Below are 24,056 nucleotides of genomic sequence, written 5' to 3' on the forward strand. Positions count from 1 at the left end.
ATAGCAACGAGAGGGAAGAGTGTTGTCTACGTACCTACGCAGACCGACTGCGGAAGCGTTGACGCAACGTAGAGGAAGTAGTCGTACATCTTCCCGATCCGACCGATCCAAGCACCGTTACTCCGGCACCTCCGAGTTCTTAGCACACGTACAGCTCGATGACGATCCCCGGGCTCCGATCAAGCAAAGCGTCGGGGAGGAGTTCCGTCAGCACGACGGCGTGGTGACGATCTTGATGTTCTACCGTTGCAGGGCTTCGCCTAAGCACTGCTACAATATAATCAAGGTGGAATATGGTGGCAGGGGGCACCGCACACGGCTAAGGAACGATCTCAATGATCAACTTGTGTGTCTAGGGGTGTCCCCTGCCTCCGTATATAAAGGATCCAAGGGGAGGGGCTGGCCGGCCAAGGGGGGCGCGCCAGGAGAGTCCTACTCCCTCTGGGAGTAGGATCCCCCCCCCCCCAATCCTAGTTGGAATAGGACTCCTTGAGGGGGAGAAAGAGAGAGGGGGGGCCGGCCACCTCTCCTAGTCCTAATAGGACTAGGGGAGGGGGGAGGCACGCGGCCACCTTGGGCTGCCCCTTTCTCCTTTCCACTAAAGCCCACTAAGGCCCATATAGCTCCCGGGGGGTTCCGGTAACCTCCCGGTACTCCGGTAAAATCCCGATTTCACCCGGAACACTTCCGATATCCAAACATAGGCTTCCAATATATCAATCTTTATGTCTCGACCATTTCGAGACTCCTCGTCATGTCCGTGATCACATCCGGGACTCCGAACTAACTTCAGTACATCAAAATGCATAAACTCATAATAACTGTCATCATAACGTTAAGCGTGCGGACCCTACGGTTCGAGAACAATGTAGACATGACCGAGACACGTCTCCGGTCAATAACCAATAGCGGGACTTGGATGCCCATATTGGCTCCTACATATTCTACGAAGATCTTTATCGGTCAGACCGCATAACAACATACGTTGTTCCCTTTGTCATCGGTATGTTACTTGCCCGAGATTCGATCGTCGGTATCCAATACCTAGTTCAATCTTGTTACCGGCAAGTCTCTTTACTTGTTTCGTAATACATCATCTCACAACTAACATATTAGTTGTAATGCTTGCAAGGCTTATGTGATGTGCATTACCGAGAGGGCCCAGAGATACCTCTCCGACAATCGGAGTGACAAATCCTAATCTCGAAATACGCCAACCCAACATCTACCTTTGGAGACACCTGTAGAGCTCCTTTATAATCACCCAGTAACGTTGTGACGTTTGGTAGCACACAAAGCGTTCCTCCGGTAAACGGGAGTTGCATAATCTCATATTCATAGGAACATGTATAAGTCATGAAGAAAGCAATAGCAACATACTAAACGATCGGGTGCTAAGCTAATGAAATGGGTCATGTCAATCAGATCATTCAACTAATGATGTGACCTCGTTAATCAAATAACAACACCTTGTTCATGGTTAGGAAACATAACCATCTTTGATTAACGAGCTAGTCAAGTAGAGGCATACTAGTGACACTAAGTTTGTCTATGTATTCACACATGTATTATGTTTCCGGTTAATACAATTCTAGCATGAATAATAAGCATTTATCATGATATAAGGAAATAAATAATAACTTTATTATTGCCTCTAGGGCATATTTCCTTCACCGCCCAGCTCCACGGTAATACCGCTTATGCGGTACTTCCGCTATGAGCTAGCATATGGAGTACCACTTATGTTTTTCTCTCTGTATAGCGCTTTCCCTCGAGCGGAAGTAGAGTGACAATAGTGGTTGGTAGTACCACTTATAAGCGGTAATATCGTCCGTTCACTACCGCTGCTACTGCCACTTATATTTTAGCCTCTAGATACATTTTTCCTCTGCACGGAATTAGAGTGGCAGTAGTGGGCGGTAGTACCGCTCCGAGCACTAGTACCGCTCTTCCCTTCTCTACTACCCGCGGTTTCACCTGTACACGCAACACCTAGCGGTAGTACCACTGGTGGGAGCGGTAGTACCACTCTGGCATCACTACTGCCTCCTTGAGTTTCACAGTTGCAAGTTATGGCTGAAACTACCATGCCAGCGGAAGTACCGCTTGTCTGAGCGGTACCACCAGTAGAGCGAGGTGCTATACAAACGGTTTTTAACCCCTTTTCGCGACGGTGTTTTGAACCATCGCCAAGTGATTGACTGCGATAGGGGGTCCTTCCCACATGACCTAGAAACCGTCGGGGATAGGGAGCCTTGATGCATACAATTGTCCCTATAAAACTGTTTCTGATATCTCGAATATCTGAAACGCTTCATCCTTGCAACCCGTTTGTGTCGCATTGCCATCACAGTCGGTATTCTATGGTGCTACGTTTATGATGCACGACCCATCACAAACAGTTCATGATTATAGAAGCAGACAATCACACACATTTACTTTTCCTCGACTGTATGCGATTCGATGTAAGAGCGCATACAGTTGTCCCTACAAAACTGTATGTGAAGCTTGAATACATCCCACACAATTCATCTGTCATACCCGCGTCAGATGAAGACCTATCGCACGCGTTCTTCTATGAACAAACGCTTGCGTTGCGCACAACATCATAAACAGTCCATAATTGCAAAGCTTGTGTGATAAGGTTACTTTGGCAAACATTTAATAAGAAATAACTATGTGCGATGCTATCATTAATCACACACGTTTTTTCTTGGCTGATTGTGTGTGCAGTGGAGATTGATCGCACACGTAGTGGATCCGAAAAACGTGTCTGATCTCCACGTCTATCACAGATGTTTCGCTTTCGCAAACTGTATGCAGTGTAATCCATAAATTAATACCTAATTTGAAAATCACATATTTTGAATTTTCATGTAGGCAATCACTTATTTCATAACGAACCATGTTTATTACAAATATAGGTTCAACCATGAATGCATAATTCTATGCACAAGTACATATACTGAAGAACTACAGAAGCACCAAGTAAAGAATGACGAACCACAGTTGTACTAAAGACTGTAAAGAGAGAGGCGAAGACATTCTGGTTGCTGGAGAAGGTGAAGCGGAATGCCCATATTGTGCCCTCCTCCATGCGTAATGTGCACAGGACTCTAGGCCAACCCCTTGTGATGGCTGCCCGTCCATCCTTCACTATGTTCATTAGGACTTCTCGATGCTCATTGTAGTCTGGATGAAATACTTTAACCTTCATTGCGTGTCCACCAATCATGTACTTTGCAAGGTAATCTTGAGTAAACTACTTCGGGAACCACTGCGAATGAAAAAGATTCAGACATTGTTGTCTGACAACTCATTATGGGCAGTAAAAAGAGAAGGTTGCAGAGTTTGTAATTACCATCCTACATCTCACTATTGTGTTGGATAGAGTGTAAACAAATAATTTGCTTGCCACCGTTCGTACCTTTTTGCTAATAATCCTTATCAGTTTCCTCACTTGATGCTTGTTCATGAATATCTCATTGCCCCATATGTAAAAAGGGTCGATGCGTGGATCCTTGCCAAGGGCATATGTACCTACAAGAAAAAAGTCAATATTAGAAGCTAACAACTTTCCATGCCTAGAACTATATGCACTACATTATGGAATGACGGGGGGAGTAGAAGCCGAGGGATGAAACTAACCTCGGTGGAAAATGGTGGCCACTCTCGTTGTTGTCCTGCATAAGTAGTGGAAAGGCATGATAAGTACAACAACCTTAACATCAAACAAATATAGCAAATGTAAACAACGTCATCTCCAAATGATAGCTTGAATGTGTTGGTTTCAGCATGTTGTTAAAGCAGATATAAAATAGAAGGCAATGTTACCTACAACAGGCTTAACAACCATCAAATATTGCAATTCAAACTAGTATTATTCAAAATGAATAGAACGTAGGTAATGCTTAAACATCACACCAGATAAATGTGTAAAACTAAAATAAAGGGCATGTGTTAACTACACCAGGCATAAGTGGAACCAAATATAGTCGTTCAAACTGGTATTGATGTAATCAAGCGGCACAATTCTGACTTGCACATAATGAACATCACATTGTGAATGATTGAAATAAACAAGGCATAAATGATTAGTATAACAACCAAATATAGCCATTGAAAACTGGACAGAGACTCATTGCAACCAACCTAACAAGCAAATACAAATAAACATGGCATGTGCTTGAAAACTAGACAAATGCTCACTACAACCAACCTAACAAGCAAATACAGATAAACAAGGCATCTGCTTGAAAACTGGACAAATGCTCATTGCAACCAACCTAACAACCAAATACAGATAAATAAGGCATCTACTTGATAACTAGACAAATGCTCACTATAACCAACCTAACAACCAAATACAGATAAACAAGGCATCTGCTCGATAACTGGACAAATGCTCTCTCCAACCAACCTAACAACCAAATACAGATAAACAAGGCATCCACTCACTATAAACAACCAAATATAGACATTCGTGAAACTGAAGTGGACAATTCATACTTAAACATCACATAGCCCTATTGAACATTAGATTTTTGCATAACTGAAATAATTAAACATGACACAGTTAAAACATGACATGGCAAAAGCTACTGCAACAAAAGGCTATGGGTTGGTAAGCTAGAAAAGGTAAGATTTTCTGATAGGATGTTGCCTCACATGTCATGGACGGGATCCTTCTAGTTGGAAGAGCACAGACCCATGGTGCGCTCTCTGATGTCACAGATGGACTATTTAACCTTGGAAGAACCTTTGTGAGTTCCCTCCTCATGGTCGTGGTCGATGATATCTGACTTGGCAATTGAGGATCCCAAGCCGCCGTCGTAGAACGTGTCCTTCAGAAATGAAAAAATGGGCTCGATGGTGTACAAGGATCGCAAATCCTTGAGCGTGTGGCGGAGGAGATCAGCGACAGGGCCGTCGAAGATATCGATGGCGGTTGAACAAAAGGAGTTGGGGATGGACCACTTAACCTGTGAGATGGCCCGCGTGAAGCCGTCGCTGTTGACGAGCTTAATGTCGTAGCCTGCTTTCTCGAGATACAGTAATATGCTAGCCCGCTGACGTGAAGCCTTCGACATGGCAACGTAGTCAACGTCTTCGCTGGCTTCCGCGGCGAGGTGTTGCTTCGGGATCGATAGGTTGGGGCGAACGATGGCCACCTCGCCAACGTCCGCCGGAGAGGCCATGATAAACCTCTTCTTGGCCGAAGTCTTGTCGGGATACCCGGGATACGTGGTCGAGCTTAGGCTGCGACATTCTGGAGCAGTGGATGTGGATCTGGCGGGAAGGGCACTGTGAGCCTCATCTAAAAACTCACGGGAGTGGGGCGATGGTATGGGAATCGTGGGGTAACCTGAACTTTATTATCTAAGCTAGGAGGAACGGGCAGACCGGCAGGGGTTGGTGGTGGTGGCGAGCTAGGGTTCGAGGGGGGAGGGGGGCCGGGTGGGGGAGTGTGGAGGGGGCGGCGTGGTGTTTTAGGATACACCGCGGCTATTGAAATTTTTAGTAATGGTGGGTGGAGATGGTGGTGGACGAGGGAGGGCGACTGTTCAAATGCCTCGGCTAATACAATTTTAGTATAAGGTCGGTGTTGGAGGAGTGGGGGCGACGATTGAAGTACGACAGCTACTAAAATTTGGGTAAAGGAATTGGTGCGGGGCGGGAGTACCCAAGAGCACCCACGGTCCAATAAGAATATGCGTGTATGACAATAAGGAAAAGTGCGACCGAACCGCCGATTTTTGCAACGCTCAAGGCGGGTAGTTTGTTTTTTGATTTGACGTGGAATTCAATCTGAATAAACTACCCGCATTTAGGTTACGCAGGTGGTGATTTTATAGCACACTAGCATCACACACGGTCAAGCTAGTACCTCCACCTTTGCTTGCGCTTGCGCGATCGTGGTGATTCACAGTGCACTTGCATTGCACACGGTTAAGAAAGTACCTCCACCTTTGCTCACGCTTGCGCAGTCGTGGTGATTCACGACGCACTTGCATCATGCATGGTTAAACCACTATCTTCACCACTGCTCGCGCTTGCGCAGTCGTGGTGATTTCACAGCCCACTAGCATCGGACACGGTTAATCACTACCTAGACCCTTGATCGCGCTTGCTCATTCGTGCTGATTTCATAGCGCACTTGCATCGCACACGGTTAAGCCAGTACACCCGTGTCCGTTGAGAGCCATCCGAGTCTTTGCAGCAAAAAACGTCGGAAAGGGTCAGAAGACAGCCACACCAGCATGTGGCCCAAATATATATGAGTGAAAAGGGTGGTCTATGATGTTCAAAATTCCAATGCACAACTTTGACCGGGCAGGTCCACGGTTGGGCGCGCCGTCGAAGATCGATGAGAGGGGCCAGAAGTCAAGAACCATGTAGAAGTGGCCAAATATATGTACGAATATAGTGTGTGATGTTTAAAACTTTAAATACACAATGCACAACTTTGATGGCACCTGCCTCGCAACTCGAAAGCACCCTTGGATATATCTATAATGACATAATGTCGTAGCTACCTAGCTACAGTGCTTGACCCACCTCCCACTTCGTGTTAGCGGGGCAGATGCACGTAATGATACTTTGGTCATACATACATGTCGCTATGACCTACCATAAGACAGACCAGTGAATCTATCGCTTGGTCAAACGACAATTGTTGTTGTCGATAAAAAATGGATAGAATATATATATATAGGATGGGTCTATTCTAACAGCACCCTTAAGACCTTATTCTAACAACAGTAGCTCGTATGCTGCTAACAGCTGACGCAAACCCCGCGCACAAAAAAAAAACACCCCACCGGCGCATCCTCCCCACTCCTCCCTCGATCCACCCCACCTTCCTCCCATGTCCCACCCCCAGATCCACCAACCCCATTGCCGCGCGCCATGCCCAGGCCGGCCTCCCCCCGACCACTCACCGACCCATAACCGAACTACATCTAACAGAAAAAAGAACTCCCAACCTAGCGGCAAATTTGACAAATCTGACCTATAGACGAAATCAAATCACGAAATGAACTGCCCGTGAAACTATTTCACACGCCTGACCCTTTTGTGTAGCGCCCGCCACGACGGCGCCACACTACACTGTGCAACGACTCACAGATAAGCGCTACACTGTGCTACACGGCCAGCGTCATACCCGAAAATTACTAAAACAGTGTGCAGCGCCTAAGAGCTATGCGCCACACTATACAGTGCAGCGCCTAGCTCCCGGGCGTTGCACTAGTGCAGCGCCTAGCTCCCGGGCGTTGCACTAGTGCAGCGCCTGAGAGCTAGGCGCCACGGGTCAGCTGCGTGAAATAGTTTGACGGACAGTTCATTCTGTGATTTGATTTCGTCTATAGGTCAGATTTGTCAAATTTGCCCAACCTAGCTGCCTTCTTCCTCCCACTCTGCCCCCACAACCCCCACCTTCCTCCCACCCCACGACCTCCACTGCCTTCTACCGCCGGCCGGGACAGCCAAGGGCCGGGCCACCGTCCGTGGATCTCCGCTGCCCTGGACTGCCTCTACTCCCCGCTTCGGAGAACCTCCTCCCCTCGCCCCCACCTCCCACCTCGGGCGCATCAAGCGCCACCGCTGACCACCAGTAGCCACGCGCGCCGCCCAGCCACCTCCAACCCCGGGTGAGCGCCCCCGCCGAACCACCAGCAGCCGCGTGCGCCGCCATCCACACAAACCCATGCGCCGTCGCTACCCTGTTCACCACCCGAGGCTACCGGCTACCTCCAACCGCCGCTGCACTACAGGATCCGACGAGATCCGGCCGCTTGTCATGGTTAGAAGGGGCGGTGGAGGTTGGGACACGCCGGATCAGGGCGCCCAACCACCGGATCCCGTCTAGGAATGTCCGCCATGACCGTTGGGTCCTCCCAGCACCCTCATCCTGGATCCGACGCCACACCATGGATTTCGTCCACCACCATCTCGCCATTCCTTGCCCCATGCCGCGGTGACACTACAGTTCGTTCCTCTCTGTTAAGAGGTAACGAGCACGGGGGCTCGTGCGGCGCTGGGTACGGCGGCAAGACTCCGCGCGTGGCGTCTGGCTTGGTGGCGCAAGGAGGGCGGCGGTGACCTGCGATGGTTGGGGGCTGGATGCCTGGCGCTGCTCTATAGCCCCCGTCCTCTGCTTCAAATCCCCTGCAAACCCGATGCAGTTCCCCGCAGCAAGCCCCGCAGCCGGCGAGGGTCGTCATCACCGGTGCCCTGCTGCTCGACGGGATCGAGCGCAACGCCTGCCTCGCCGCCTCCAGCCTCGCGTGCGTGCACCCCGTGGGCCGCAGCAGCCCCCTGGCCCACCTACACACCTCCAGTCGCGAGCTGTCGCTTCAGCCACGCCAGCTCGCCGGCCTTCTCGTGTGCACGTGCAGTACGGCCGGCGCGTCGGTGAAGTCCGGGGAGGTAGTGCATGAAGTGCTCACACAAAGTGCTCATGTGCGCATGAAGTGCGACAAAATCTGTAATTGTGTTGTTCGCTTGTGGATGCCTTAGCTGTGCAGTTTTTTTCTTTATATTATTGCTTGCTTTGTGCAGGGAGGTTAGCTTGGGTCCCCGTTGCAGTTCAGATTTTGTGCGTGTTCTTCATAAGCGTCTGTTTCTCCAATTCGCTAGTGGTTTTGAACTCTGGCGACCATAGTGTATTTGCGCAGTACGTGCCACTCGCGCGACGGATGCAGTTCATCATCTATGGGCGTGCGGTTCTTGCATGCAGTTCATCCAATGACGTTTGTGGTTAGATATGTGTGACCATACTGCAGTACACCGTCGTCAGATTAGTGGTTTACTTTGTAAAAAAAGAGAAAAATAAATTCCCATGAGAAGTTCACTTTTTTTCTAATGCACTTTGTTTCGTTTGTGGCTCTTGAAAACATGCATAGAAGAAAAGAAGAAAAAATTAAATGCAGCTCACTTGTTTCATTGCTGTAGTGATCTTCTCTCTGCGAGTGGTTCACTATGTTGCCAAGTGCAAAAACAAATTGGAAGAAAACAAACTGGAAAAAGTTGATTCTTTTTAATGCAGCTCACTCTGTTGTTTGTGTGCAGTAGAAAGAAAATTGGAAAAGAACAATTGATGCAGTACACTCACCTCGTCCGTGCAGTGCATACTAATTGATAAAAAAAGTTATGCAGTGCATACTAGTTGATAAAAAAAGTTACGGAGATGATAAAAGAAAAAGAATGTGATTCATTTTTCATAGTATTGCAGTTCACGAACACTCGACATGAAGTGCACTCCACCTCATTTGGGAAAATTTACGTCCCCTAAAAAAGAAATCATGCAGTGAACTTGTCTGTCCAATGAAGTGCGATATTTCGTGTGAAGCAGTGCGTTCTTCTTTCCCCGTCCGAGAAAAAATACGTCTAAACAAAAAGAAATCATGCAGTGCACTTGCCCATCTATTGAAGTGCGGTATTTCGTTTGAAGTAGTGCGTTCTTCTTTCCTCGTCCGAGAAAACATACGTCTAGACAAAAAGAATTCATGTAGTGCACTTGCCTATCTGATGCAGTGCGGTATTTCGTCTGAAGCAGTGCGTTCTTCTGTCCGATGCTGTACATACGACGATTTTGGTCTCGCGAAGAACACAATGTCCACTTTTCGGTAAAATCAAAACAACTCTTAAACCGTAAGGAATTAGAAAGAGTGTTCTACATGAAAAAGTTGCGTCTCGTCGATATCTTTCCAACGGCGTATGATTCAAATTATTCCAACCAGCGGTTCATAAAAATTTCGTGAAAAACAGCCGCTGCCTCTCGACGTCAACCGCATGATTTTCAAAATTAACTAAAAACAGTAAGGAATCTCAAAAACATTTCAACATATGAAAGTTGTGCCTTGTCCTTAGCTTTCCAATGGCGTATCATACGTTTCGTTTCGACAAACGGTTAGAAAACTGGAGTGAAAACAGTACCGTAAATTTCAAAAAATTGAAAAACAGAATTCCGCGATTTAGTAAATTTGAAACTGCTCTTAAACCGTAACGAATTAGAGAAAATAATAGATATGAAAAGTATGCGCCTCGACGATATCTTTCCAACGGTTTATCATTTGCTTCATTCCGACGAGCGGTTTAGAAGAAACCGCGAAAAAACGCTTGCTGTCACTCGTCATAGGACGCACCATTTTCAAAACTGTTCTTAAACCATGTGGAATCTCGAAAAGTGTTCAACATGGCGAAGTTGCGCCTAATCCATAGATTTCCAACGGTATATTATATGCCTCGTTCCGATAAACGGTTAAAAAAATAGAGCGAAAACAGTACCGGAAAAATACGGCATGCAATTTTTTGCGACGGGAAGTTCACTCGCGTGATTACTGCAGCACACTTGGTTCAAACAATGACGTGCACTTGCGTTGAGCGTGCAGTGCGGAAGTGTTGTCAGAATAGTTATTCTACTAATATTGTTAGAATATACCGGCTGTATATATATACTCTATTAGACACCCATGGTGAGGAATAAGTTATTCCTCGCCCTGGTCGATCGGCCGAGCCAAGTCTGGCGCAAATCGCACTACGCCGCATGCGCATGGCTCAACCAAGCCTCCACCGTTCACGGGCTCACCAACGTAAATTTCCAGCCTAATAAATGTAATTTTACATCGAGTGATCGTGGGTTCAAGAGCTATGACCCACTACCTTAGAAAAAAGTGTAGCCCATACCCGAGCAGTTTTCCGCTCCTTCGGTTTCCTAAACCTTAAACTATCTCCGTCGCCACCTTAGCCGCTCGTCAGACGCTGCTGCCACTATTACTTCCTCCTTGTTCGCTTACCCCTCCGATTGGTGTGTGCCGCAACTTCTTCCTCAAGTCCTCGCCGTCTCATCTCGGAACCAACCTCCCTGCCCTCAATTAGCTTCTGGTTCGAGGCTTTGGGCCCTTGATTTGGGATGGATGGTGCTGAGATGATTTTTTTTTGAATTGAGGCGCATGCCCCTGATTTCATTTCATTGCATGAAAGGAAACCAATAAAACAGATCAAGTATTCTTCAAATTCCATCCAGCCCCCAGATGTCCTACCATGACATCCAGGCATCAGCAACTAGACAACCAAGAGAATAAAGCTTGCAACTAAGAGAAAAACTCCACACTTATCAGAAATGCATACCCAGGTGAGAGGTAACCACACAGGGCTCCTCTCCCCCACTCATCACCACATACTCTCCAGGGAGGACAGAAATTCAGCTAACATTACAGACAGAATTACTCCCCGATGTCAAGACGTTTCACCATGGGCGCCCATCCTCTGCTCTTGTTGAAGAAACCATTCGCAACATCAACCAGCAGTGTTGCGACGGCCCGCAACATCTGTTGCCCTTCTTTTCTCTGTAGACCAGCCCGGTAAGACATCCAATAAGATATTTGAAAGAACAACACACTAGGGTCATGAGGGTAAACATGATGAAATGTAGCAGCATTTCTGGCTTTCCACAAAGTCCAAAATACCGCAGAAACACCCACTGCTATTGTTTGCCTACTATTCTTAGGAAAAAAATTTACCCAGGCAGTAAACTCTTCTATCTTGCATGGAATGTCATGAATTCCAGTTACATTCCTAACCACACCCCACACAAACTTAGCCACCACACATGTACAGAAAAGATGATCAACCGTTTCTGGGTAATCACAGAAACTACAGTTTTTATCCTTTCCTTTCCAGTTTCTTTTCGCCAAATTGTCTCTAGTTAGGACACTATTCTTAAACATCAACCACAAGAAAACTTTAACTTTCAGCGGTATCCTCGCCTGCCACAATTTCCTATGAGGCCAGGCAACCTGATCCGTTTTTAAAGCAAGATACAAAGATCTAACCGTGAATCTACTAGATTTAGTTAGCAGCCAACTACATCTATCCTCTTGATCGTTTAAAACTACTTTACTGCATAGATTTTTGAGCTCATACCACATATCAGCCGTGTCTCCCCATAAAACTCTTCTAAATCTAATCAAACTCATATTATCAGACAGAGCTTTGGCGACAGTGAAATCTGAACTAAATGTTAGTAGATAGAGTCTAGGGAACTGCACGCTAAGAGGTTTGTCTCCTAGCCATACATCACTTCAAAACATAGTTCTCTCCCCATTACCCACCATCTTCCTACAATATTGTAGGAAAATTGGTTTAACCTTCATTAGACCCTGCCAGAAATGAGAATGACCAGGTTTTTTCTTGCTATCTCTAAGGGTACATCTACTTAAGTATTTCTTTCTCGCTAGATCTTGCCACATACCACTGCCATTTTCAAGTTTCCAGATCCATTTGCACAGTAAGCAGATGTTCATAATGTCAAGATCTAAGATGCCTAAACCCCCCATCTCTTTAGGTCTACAGACATCTTCCCATTTCACTAGATGGTACTTTTTAACTCCCTCCTCCTCTTGCGTGCTGAGACGATTTGCCTGGTGGAACCGTGGAGGAAGCGGAGGGCCGAGGTAGCACGGCTGTTGGTGATAGAACAAGCCATCTATGGGGCACTCCAGGGCATCGCCAACTTGTTTCGTAGCTCTACACGCTTTCCGTTGGTGGGCAGACCCTCTCATTCCAAGCTAGAGAGCGATGCACCATGGTGTGTGTGCCTCTTACGTCCCTTCCTTTCCTTGTCTTTAACGGTCGACGGCCGAGCAGAAGCATCAGTGCGCACCACCACTAGCTCTTCCTCGACCCTCCTTGCCATAGTCTTCCAGGCAAGCCTTCCGCTGTGGGCTGTGGCCACTACCTCTTCCTGGACCAAGCTTCAGCAACATGTCGCAACTTCATTGACTGTGCTTGAAGACGCTGGAGGGTTTGCGTATTTGCGCCAAGGCCTCAAATCACTATCGCCGACTGCCTATCTGTAGGTGTTTTCTCTCACTTGATTTATTTGTATCATATGAAATGGAAATGCAATGGGCTGATGTATTGGTAATACATGACTATAGATGGTATCTCCGCTATTTTTGGTCTGTTTCTGGTTTGGGCAGAAGAATATGCTCAGATTGTGCAAGAGAAGTGGGAGAACTACAAGTAAGGAAGGAGATATCAGAGTCAGCGAAGTGGTTGTAGTTGTTACACATATGGAGAATGTTGCTGCACAATGCATGAAGCCATATAAATAGTCACAACATGTTATTTAGTAGCTCAAAATATTTGCTGTCGCAAGACTTTCTTGTCATCTTGGTTGTGCTGCAAATTTACCCTTTATATGAATTAATGCTCTTAGGTGCTCCATTTCATTATGAGTATAGCCAGTGGTAGCCTGCTTTTAAGTTATTTAAGTTCTGATGCTACGGCATGATGTGTCCACATCGTTTAACCTTTGTCTCTTTCGTTTCATGCTTCTTATCCAATTGTACCTGGCTCAATTTGATACAAGGCACGGTTTAGTGTGCATTGAACCAGTACTTACAGAGCTTGACCTTTCTCTCTTGTTTCTCAGGATACTTTTGATTCACACCTGTAGCCAGCACGTTCATGTGATTATGATGAATTGGGTGCATCCAAACTTCCCATGTGATATCTTTAATTTTTTTCAGTTTGTAAGGCAGTGAAGCCTGGATTAACCTTCAAGTGCGATATTTTCTTGTTGCTGTCCTCTACCTGTTTGTTGGTATGCGTCGAAGAACTGAATATATTCTGTTTTTTCAGGTCTCTGTTAGAGGAATGTATTTTCTTGCAAACTGAATTGGTTTTCTGGAACATGTCTTCGTATTTTAGTGTATGGCTTCAGCACTATTCATCGGATACTTTGTTGCTTCCAGTCCGTGGATAAGAATATTTCAGTCGCTGGAGAGATTGTTGAACAGAAGACATTGATGGAAATCTCTCGCCACCTGCAAGTTAAGCTGTTTGAAGATCAAGTTCGAATATGTACGAGGGCAGTGATGTTGGGCATGCGAGCCTAGTCGCACCCTGATGTAATCATCCCAGTAGTGATCTGTTCTAAAATAGTTTTTTTATATGTTTCCTGCTGCTGGTCACTGAGTAGCATTCCAAATGAATTTTGTCTATACTCGTAGTTGTACTTGTAGGGATGGGGTGTAGTGGGTTTTGTTGGTGATACATATGCCCCTTTTATTTTAGTTCTTCAGAACATGTTCTTATTTCAATCAACAGTTCAGCACTGAGAATTGGTCATGGGCTTTTGGATTGTTGGCATCACTCTTGTGCTAGTGTACTTCCCTAAAAGAAATGAAATGCGGTACTGGGTCACCATGTTTGCTGGGAGAGGCACTATGCTCTTATGGTATGGTTTAGACTGAGGCAAAGCTTTTGCCACTTTTTGGAAAGAAAAAGATCTGAGACTTGTGGTGGCTGCATTTTTCATACAATGCTCATGCCTGAAATCATTGTCTTTGACTTGTATGGATGATGAAAAATTGTTTCAAGGTAATTACAGTCGAACTACATGAGACAAAACAAAGCTTTGGAATACTGTTCAAGGATTTTCAGACTACCATTTTCAAGGTCATTCTGTAGGATAACAATTTTCTTATTTAATATGCCCATCATGCTCAGCAATCTTTTTGTGTATGATAGGGTAGTTAGTCAAAATATTGCAGGAAGATGCAAACAGGAAGAAGGGACCAAGAAATTAACATGATTATTCTCGGATACTCGCAACAAAGACACCTATTGACAAGCCTATCACAATTTGCTAAACACACACACGCACGCACGCACACGCGCGCGCATGCACAAGGCAATTTGACAATGGCATGGAGCAATTTTATCGACAGAATATTTCAAAAGGTAAATGTATTGCACCCCAATCAAGTACTATCTATTATACATCATGAAAAATATAGCGGGAAAATATTTGCCTTGGTGTTACAAATTTCACTTGCATTCTGATCTTTTGTCAGACTAAATAACCAAAGAGTAGCTAAATGATCTGTTCCATCATGGCATAAAAATTTAGAGTTCTTCTATCGTCTTTTGCCATTCGTAGCTTCAGTCAGGCTTTAGAATTTGCGGTGAGCACCGACAAGTAGAGCAGCTGCACGTGGTTGTGTCCGTCCTCATGGGTGATGATAAGCATCCCCGATGTTTCCACGACCGCTCCAACTGTTCCTCGTGGCACAGTCCTTGATGTTGTTGCACCTTTAGTACCCCATGCACTCAAGAAGTTCATACCGAATTACTTGATTCACTTGTCTCTATCATGGATGCACGCACCATGATAAGGTGGACACACCTACGATGTCCACAACTTCCTAGGGCATATTGACTCGTCCATTGCAGCTAAGAGGAGATGAGAGTCTCTTCCTCTACGGGAACCCAAGAAGGGAGCTGATCGACCAAGTTGAGGATTTGTGCAAACATGTAGAGGCAGAAGATGAACAAAACCAGTAATGACAACCAAATAAGAATGCAGAAGGTGTTAGACCAACAAACCTGAACTTCTGAAGTAAGCCTACACAAGTAATATCAACAAGTGTGGTGGAATACTGGAACTATCAGCATAAGGAACAACATCGCCTAAGAGCACCCTTCCCAATGTTGTTAGAAAAAGCAGATTGACAACCACCTGCAATACAAAGATGCAGATCTCACCGTAAGCTAAATAACATGTATGAAAGCCCAGATGCACATAGCTGATAGGTCAAATATCAGGAGTCGCATGAGAATGAGAAGGAAAATTTGATCTCTTATTTCCATGCCCTTCATATCAAGAGAATAATTTAGAAATGTGCAAAACTGCAGTTGTCACAAAGAAACTCGATGACCTATTAAAAAGCAAGAGCTATTAATATGCAAAATGGACAGAAAAATGTAAGCAAGGAATTATATGAACAACAGAACAAGAGTTTCTTCTCATACCCAGTTACATGCATCACAACAACACTATGTAAAACTAAAGGAAAATTTTGGATGCAAACTAAATATCAATTAATTTTGTTCTAAAACTTGATTCAACGTAACGGAGGAGATAAACTCTACTTTTTTCTTGACCAAAATCTTTTTGATATGAGCAAACACATTTTAAAGCATAATGCAGGCCGGTAGACACAAATATTCCTTTTTTTATCTTCTAGAAATCCATAAATGAACCTTTGTTCACGATGCATCTACATGTGGTGCCGAATGAATCCTGCAACCAAATCAATTTGATGTTAGGAAAATATCATGGTTACACATTCTGCCATCTTTTTCACGTCAAATAGACCAAGCTTTTTCAGTGATCACAAAAAGAAAGAGGAGAGTGGATGAATACATAACTGATCTGGTTCTTAATTAAACCAGGAGAACTCAAAATCTGATTTGCACACATAACTGAAATACAACAAGAACATGGTCATCGTATTAATTGAGAGTCACTTTAACCTTCAGATATGATATTACAGTTCCCAAACAACAACTAAAAAATACAACTGAGATAATGTTGGACTGTGCACTCGACAAATTGAGCTACTGATACTCTTCTCCTTTTCAGAAAGATATGCATTGATTGCTCTAATATTATAAGGCCTTGACATAAATTTTTTAATTTCACATAACATGGTCGTCTCCTTCTGCTCTCATTTGAATAGGCTAAAGGGATCACTTTACATGGAATTACCTTACCACAATTTACCATATACCCGTAGATGTCAAGTTCATCACACACAAAATATTCTAATGCATTATTCATGACAGAAACAAATTGCAGTCTATCAAAATAGGTAGGGATGCCGTGAGAGGCGATGGAGGCGGCCAGGTACGGAGAGGCAGGGCGGAGCACGAGCTTATGGGCGCATGAGGTAGAGGCAGTGACAAAACTTACAGATGAGACCGATTGCAGTTAAACTATGGCGACTCGTCGGCAGCCCGTGAAATCTCCGGATCTAGATTCAATCGCGGGGTCGCGAGAATGGGGGATGACTAGAGGAGACACAAGACCAACATGTCAGCGCCTCTCCTATAGAGACCTCACTAACCTCTTGCACCAGCTTGCTGTTGCAGGATTACACGACGAAGCCGGTGGAGAGAGCGGGAGGCGTGGGTAGTGCTGACCCCGGCGCGTAGTGCTGCGACGTGGACGAGCACCGCCCTAGCGATGAGGTTGCGGTTAGACCCGGCAGCGCCGCTACCGTTGAACTGAATCCCGTCAACGGGAAAGACCTCCTCCGCTTCTACCCGACCACCGTATCCAGCTCACGGCCGTAGCCCGTAGGGAAGAGTGACCCCTGCCGCTGGCCTCCCGAGAATGGGAACCGCCCTGGCTGCGCACGGCATAGGTGATTGGAAGAACTCTGCCACGATCCGTATAATTAGTTTTCTATCCGTAGTAGACAACTAGACACACCCGAGGTAAATTTACCTCGGTAGCCTTACCGTGTCTTTTTCTTGCCCACCCGTGAGGTAAATTTACACCAAACAATTTTGTTTCTCTCTCGTGGCCGCGGCGAGGTAAGTTTACATCGAACGATTTTGTTTCTCTCTAGTGGCCGTGGTGCCTCGTTCGTCTAGGGTGAAGAATAACTATTTCTCACTCAGGGTGACGAATAGCGTGACCCTTATATATATATATATATATATATATATATATATATATATATATATATATATATATATATATATATATATATATATATATATTATTCTATCCATTTCTTATCGACAACAACAGTTGTCGTTTGACCAAGCGATAGATTCACTGGTCCGTCTTATGGTAGGTCATAGCGACATGCATGTATGACCAAAGTATCATTACGTGCATCTGCCCCGCTAACACGAAGTGGGAGGTGGGTCAAGCACTGTAGCTAGGTAGCTACGACATTATGTCATTATAGATATATCTAAGGGTGCTTTCGGGTTTGCGAGGCAGGTGCCACCAAAGTTGTGCATTGTGTATTTAAAGTTTTAAACATCACACACTATATTCCTACATATATTTGGCCACTTCTACGTGGTTCTTAACTTCTGACCCCTCTCATCGATCTTCGACGGCGCGCCCAACTGTGGGCCTACCCGGTCAAAGTTGTGCATTGGAATTTTGAACATCATAGACCATCCTTTTCACTCATATATATATTTGGGCCACATGCTGGTGTGGTTGTCTTCTGACCTTTCCGACGTTTTTTGCTGCAAAGACTCGGATGGCTCTCAACGGACACGGGTGTACTGGCTTAACCGTGTGCGATGCAAGTGCGCTATGAAATCAGCACGAATGAGCAAGCGCGATCAAGGGTCTAGGTAGTGATTAACCGTGTCCGATGCTAGTGGGCTGTGAAATCACCATGACTGCGCAAGCGCGAGCAGTGGTGGAGATAGTGGTTTAACCATGCATGATGCAAGTGCGCCGTGAATCACCACGACTGCCCAAGTGTGAGCAAAGGTGGAGGTACTTTCTTAACCGTGTGCGATGCAAGTGCACTGTGAATCACCACGACCGCGCAAGCGCAAGCAAAGGTGGAGGTACTAGCTTAACCGTGTGTGATGCTAGTGTGCTATAAAATCACCACCTGCGTAACCTAAATGCGGGTAGTTTATTCAGATTGAATTCCACGTCAAATCAAAAAACAAACTACCCGCCTTGAGCGTTGTAAAAATCGGCGGTTCGGCCGCACTTTTCCTTATTGTCATACACGCATATTCTTATTGGACCGTGGGTGCTCTTGGGTACTCCTGCCCCGCACCAATTCCTTTACCCAAATTTTAGTAGCTGTCGTACTTCAATCGTCGCCCCCACTCCTCCAACACCGACCTTATACTAAAATTGTATTAGCCGAGGCATTTGAACAGTCGCCCTCCCTCGTCCACCACCATCTCCACCCACCATTACTAAAATTTTCAATAGCCGTGGCGTATCCTAAAACACCATGCCGCCCCCTCCACACTCCCCCACCCGGCCCTCCTCCCCCCTCGAACCCTAGCTCGCCACCACCACCAACCCCTACCGGTCTGCCCGTTCCTCCTAGCTTAGATAATAAAGTTCAGGTTACCCAACGATTCCCATATCATCGCCCCACTCCCGTGAGTTTTTAGATGAGGCCTGCGGTGTCTCTTCCCGCCAGATCCACATCCACTGCTCCAGAATGTCGCAGCCTAAGCTCGACCACGTATCCCGGGTATCCCGACAAGACTTCGGCCAAGAAGAGGTTTATCATGGCCTCTCCGGCGGACGTTGGCGAGGTGTCCGCCATTCGCCCCAACCTATCGATCCCGGAGCAACACCTCATCGCGGAAGCCAACGAAGACGTTGACTACGTTGCCATGCCGAAGGCTTCACGTCAGCGGGCTAGCGTATTACTGTATCTCGAGAAAGCAGGCTACGACATTAAGCTCGTCAACAGCGACGGCTTCACGCGGGCCATCTCACACATTAAGTGGTCCATCCCCAACTCCTTTTGTTCAACCGCCATCGATCTCTTCGACGGCCCTGTCGCTAATCTCCTCCGCCACACGCTCAAGGATTTGCGATCCTTGTACACCATCGAGCCCATTTTTTCATTTCTGAAGAACACGTTCTACGGCGGCGGCTTGGGATCCTCAATTGCCAAGTCAGATATCATCAACCATGACCATGAGGAGGGAACCCACAAAGGTTCTTCCAAGGTTAAATAGTCCATCTGTGACATCAGAGAGCGCACCATGGGTCTGTGCTCTTCCAACTAGAAGGATCCCGTCCATGACATGTGAGGCAACATCCTATCAGAAAATCTTACCTTTTCTAGCTTACCAACCCATAGCCTTTTGTTGCAGTAGATTTTGCCATGTCATGTTTTAACTGTGTCATGTTTAATTATTTCAGTTATGCAAAAATCTAATGTTCAATAGGGCTATGTGATGTTTAAGTATGAATTGTCCACTTCAGTTTCACGAATGTCTATATTTGGTTGTTTATAGTGAGTAGATGCCTTGTTTATCTGTATTTGGTTGTTAGGTTGGTTGGAGAGAGCATTTGTCCAGTTAACGAGCAGATGCCTTGTTTATCTGTATTTGGTTGTTAGGTTGGTTATAGTGAGCATTTGTCCAGTTATCAAGCAGATGCCTTATTTATCTGTATTTGGTTGTTAGGTTGGTTGCAATGAGCATTTGTCCAGTTTTCAAGCAGATTTATCTGTATTTGCTTGTTAGGTTGGTTGCAGTGAGCATTTGTCTAGTTTTCAAGCACATGCCATGTTTATCTATATTTGCTTGTTAGGTTGGTTGCAGTGAGTCTCTGTCCAGTTTTCAATGGATATATTTGGTTGTTATACTAATCATTTATGCCTTGTTTATTTCAATCATTCACAATGTGATGTTCATTATGTGCAAGTCAGAATTGTGCCGCTTGATTACATCAATACCAGTTTGAACGGCTATATTTGGTTCCACTTATGCCTGGTGTAGTTAACACATGCCCTTTATTTCAGTTTTACACATTTATCTGGTGTGATGTTTAAGCATTACCTATGTTCTATTCATTTTGAATAATACTAGTTTGAATTGCAATATTTGATGGTTGTTAAGCCTGTTGTAGGTAACATTGCCTTCTATTTTATATCTGCTTTAACAACATGCTGAAACCAACACATTCAAGCTATCATTTGGAGATGATGTTGTTTACATTTGCTATATTTGTTTGATGTTAAGGTTGTTGTACTTATCATGCCTTTGCACTACTTATGCAGGACAACAACGGGAGTGGCCACCATTTTCCGCCGAGGTTAGTTTCATCCCTCGGCTTCTACTCCCCCCGTCATTTCATAATGTAGTGCATATAGATCTAGGCATGGACAGTTGTTAGCTTCTAATATTGACTTTTTTCTTGTAGGTACATATGCCCTTGGCAAGGATCCACGCATCGACCCTTTTTGCGTATGGGGCAATGAGATATTCATAAACAAGCATCAAGTGAGGAAACTGATAAGGATTATTAGCAAAAAGGTACGAACGGTGGCAAGCAAATTATTTGTTTACACTCCATCCAACACAATAGTGAGATGTAGGATGGTAATTACAAACTCTTCAACCTTCTCTTTTTACTGCCCATAATGAGTTGTCAGACAACAATGTCTGAATCTTTTTCATTCGCAGTGGTTCCCGAAGTAGGTTACTCAAGATTACCTTGCAAAGTACATGATTGGTGGACACGCAATGAAGGTTAAAGTATTTCATCCAGACTACAATGAGCATCGAGAAGTCCTAATGAACATAGTGAAGGATGGACGGGCAGCCATCACAAGGAGTTGGCCTAGAGTCCTGTGCACATTACGCATGGAGGAGGGCACAATATGGGCATTCCGCTTCACCTTCTCCAGCAACCAGAATGTCTTCGCCTCTCTCTTTACAGTCTTTAGTACAACTGTGGTTCGTCATTCTTTACTTGGTGCTTCTGTAGTTCTTCAGTATATGTACTTGTGCATCGAATTATGCATTCATGGTTGAACCTATATTTGTAATAAACATGGTTCGTTATGAAATAAGTGATTGCCTACTTGAAAATTCAAAATATGTGATTTTCAAATTAGGTATTAAATTATGGATTACACTGCGCACAGTTTGCGAAAGCGAAACATCTGCGATAGACATGGAGATCAGACATGTTTCTCGGATCCACTACGTGTGCGATCAATCTCTACTGCACACACAATCAGCCAAGAAAAAACGTGTGTGATTAATGATAGCATCGCACATAGTTCTTTCTTATTAAATGTTTGCGAAAGTAACCTTATCACACACGCTTTGCAATTATGGACTGTTTATGATGTTGTGCGCAACGCAAGCGTTTGGTCGTAGAAGAACGCGTGCAATAGGTCTTCATCTGACGCGGGTATGACACATGAATTGTGTGGGATGTATTCAAGCTTCACATACAGTTTTGTAGGGACAACTGTATGCGCTCTTACATCAAATCGCATACAGTCGAGGAAAAGTAAATGTGTGTGATTGTCTGCTTCTATAATCGTGAACTGTTTGTGATGGGTCGTGCATCGTAAACGTAGCACCATAGAATACCGACTGTGATGGCAATGCGAGCACAAACGAGTTGCAAGGATGAAGCGTTTCAGATATTCGAGATATCAGAAACAGTTTTATAGGGACAATTGTATGCATCAAGGCTCCCTATCCCCGACAGTTTCTAGGCCGTGTGGGAAGGACTCCCTATCGCAGTCACTCACTTGGCGATGGTTCAAAACACCGTCGCGAAAAGGGGTTAAAAACCGTTTGTATAGCACCTCGCTCTACTGGTGGTACCGCTCAGACAAGCAGTACTTCTGCTGGCATGGTAGTTTCAGCCGTAACTTGCAACTGTGAAACTCAAGGAGGCAGTAGTGACGCCAGAGTGGTACTACCGCTCCCACCAGTGGTACTACTGCTAGGTGTTGCGTGTACAGGTGAAACCGCGGGTAGTAGAGAAGGGAAGAGCGGTACTAGTGCTCGGAGCGGTACTACCGCCCACTACTGCCACTCTAATTCCGCGCAGAGGAAAAATGTATCCAGAGGCTAAAATATAAGCGGCAGTAGCAGCGGTAGTGAACGGACGATATTACCGCTTATAAGTGGTACTACCAACCACTATTGTCGCTCTACTTCCGCTCGAGGGAAAGCGCTATACAGAGAGAAAAACATAAGTGGTACTCCATATGCTAGCTCATAGCGGAAGTACCGCATAAGCGGTATTACCGTGGAGCTGGGCGGAACTACCGCTTGGGAGCTGAAAAACTGCCCAGGCATAGAAGGAAGCAAGCGAGACTGAAACTGCCATAACTTCTATATATGAGCTCCAAATTGAGCAAACTCAAGCTTGTTATAGTAAGAAGTGGCAGTAGAAAAATTCCTAAGGATATAGAGGTGTGAAACCTCCATTAGAGAAGAACTGGTAAAAACCCCAACATTGAAAACATCATAGAAGAAGCATGTGAACTCCATTTTCGATGATCTCGAGGAGATGACCATAAGCTATAAAACTGACAAAGAGAAACACCAAACAAGAACCAACAAAGATGATGCAAATATGCAATGGTTTGAGATCTCTATGAACGATATGATCAAGCTACTCACTCGAGAGCCCCCTTGATAGTACGGAAATCGATCATACAACCCGGTCTGCCAACTACCACCACGAGACCGATAAAGTAAAAAACCTATCAAGGGCAAACCTTTGCCTTGCTCATAGTCCACTCGAGCTAGATGATGACGATCTTGACTTCCTCAAGTTGGACCTCCCTTGTTGATTGCATTGGCTCTATGAAGACTAGCTGATTGCTCCCCCATACACCACTATGGGTGAGCCACTTTTCGGCATATCTTCACAAGTCCATTGCCACCACAATGGACGACAAGCTTCAAGCATGATCTCTTCGTGATGCTCCACTTGAACTTGCACACCGCAACCTTGATGACGATCACCACTTGATGTCATCCTCCATGATTGTATGATATCTTCCTCTTGACCAAGACCATGGAAACATGCCTAACCCCACATAGAACTCTCACGTAGACCATGGGTTAGTACACAAAGCGTTATGGATAATGCTTACCACACCATGGTATCACTTGATCCCACTCGATACATCTTCTACACTTTGTGTGTTGATCAACTTGAATCACTCCCTATACTTAGTCTTGATCAACCTTAAATCTTTCCAACTCTCTTCATTAGGATGATGTCTTGAAGGTAAACATGAATGTTCACACAATCTTCTTCTTCAAGACATGCTTACGATAAGCTCAACTCTCACAAGACCAATCTTTAGATAATTCCTTGAATAGCACCTTGGTCAACACATAAACTCCTTGAAACCAACAAATGAACTTCAAGAAAAGCCTATGGACAAATCCTACGAATATAACTCAAGGAAACCATTAGTCCATAGAAATTGCCATCAATTACCAAAACCAACATGGGGCACCGCATGTTCTTTCAAATGTGCATATGGTGTCATATTTCCTATCCAAGGCTCTTAGGATCTTCGTGATATGAATTTTTCTATCACTCTTCACTTCCTAAGCTTGCAATCTCATTGGTGATGAGAGCTAGCCTAGAGTACATTTCGGCAATGCCTTCACTATCCTTCATCTTGAACTTGTCAACCAAAGTATCCCAAATCCGCGTGGCATTCTCAAGGCAACTAGTTTTTTTG

At 45.1% G+C, this 24,056-nt stretch overlaps 1 long non-coding RNA gene across 1 annotated transcript; it reads right to left on the reverse strand.

The window, feature by feature from the left end:
* Positions 1-14,740: 14,740 nt before the first annotated feature.
* Positions 14,741-17,252, reverse strand: LOC123060837 (uncharacterized). The gene is made up of 2 exons (XR_006428186.1): positions 15,400-17,252; positions 14,741-15,294 (listed from the first exon to the last, which is right to left on the reverse strand). It is a non-coding gene; the product is annotated as an uncharacterized lncRNA (long non-coding RNA).
* Between the last annotated feature and the right edge of the window lie 6,804 nt (positions 17,253-24,056).

This window comes from Triticum aestivum, chromosome 3A (assembly GCF_018294505.1).
Source record: "Triticum aestivum cultivar Chinese Spring chromosome 3A, IWGSC CS RefSeq v2.1, whole genome shotgun sequence".
Lineage (NCBI taxonomy): Eukaryota > Viridiplantae > Streptophyta > Magnoliopsida > Poales > Poaceae > Triticum > Triticum aestivum.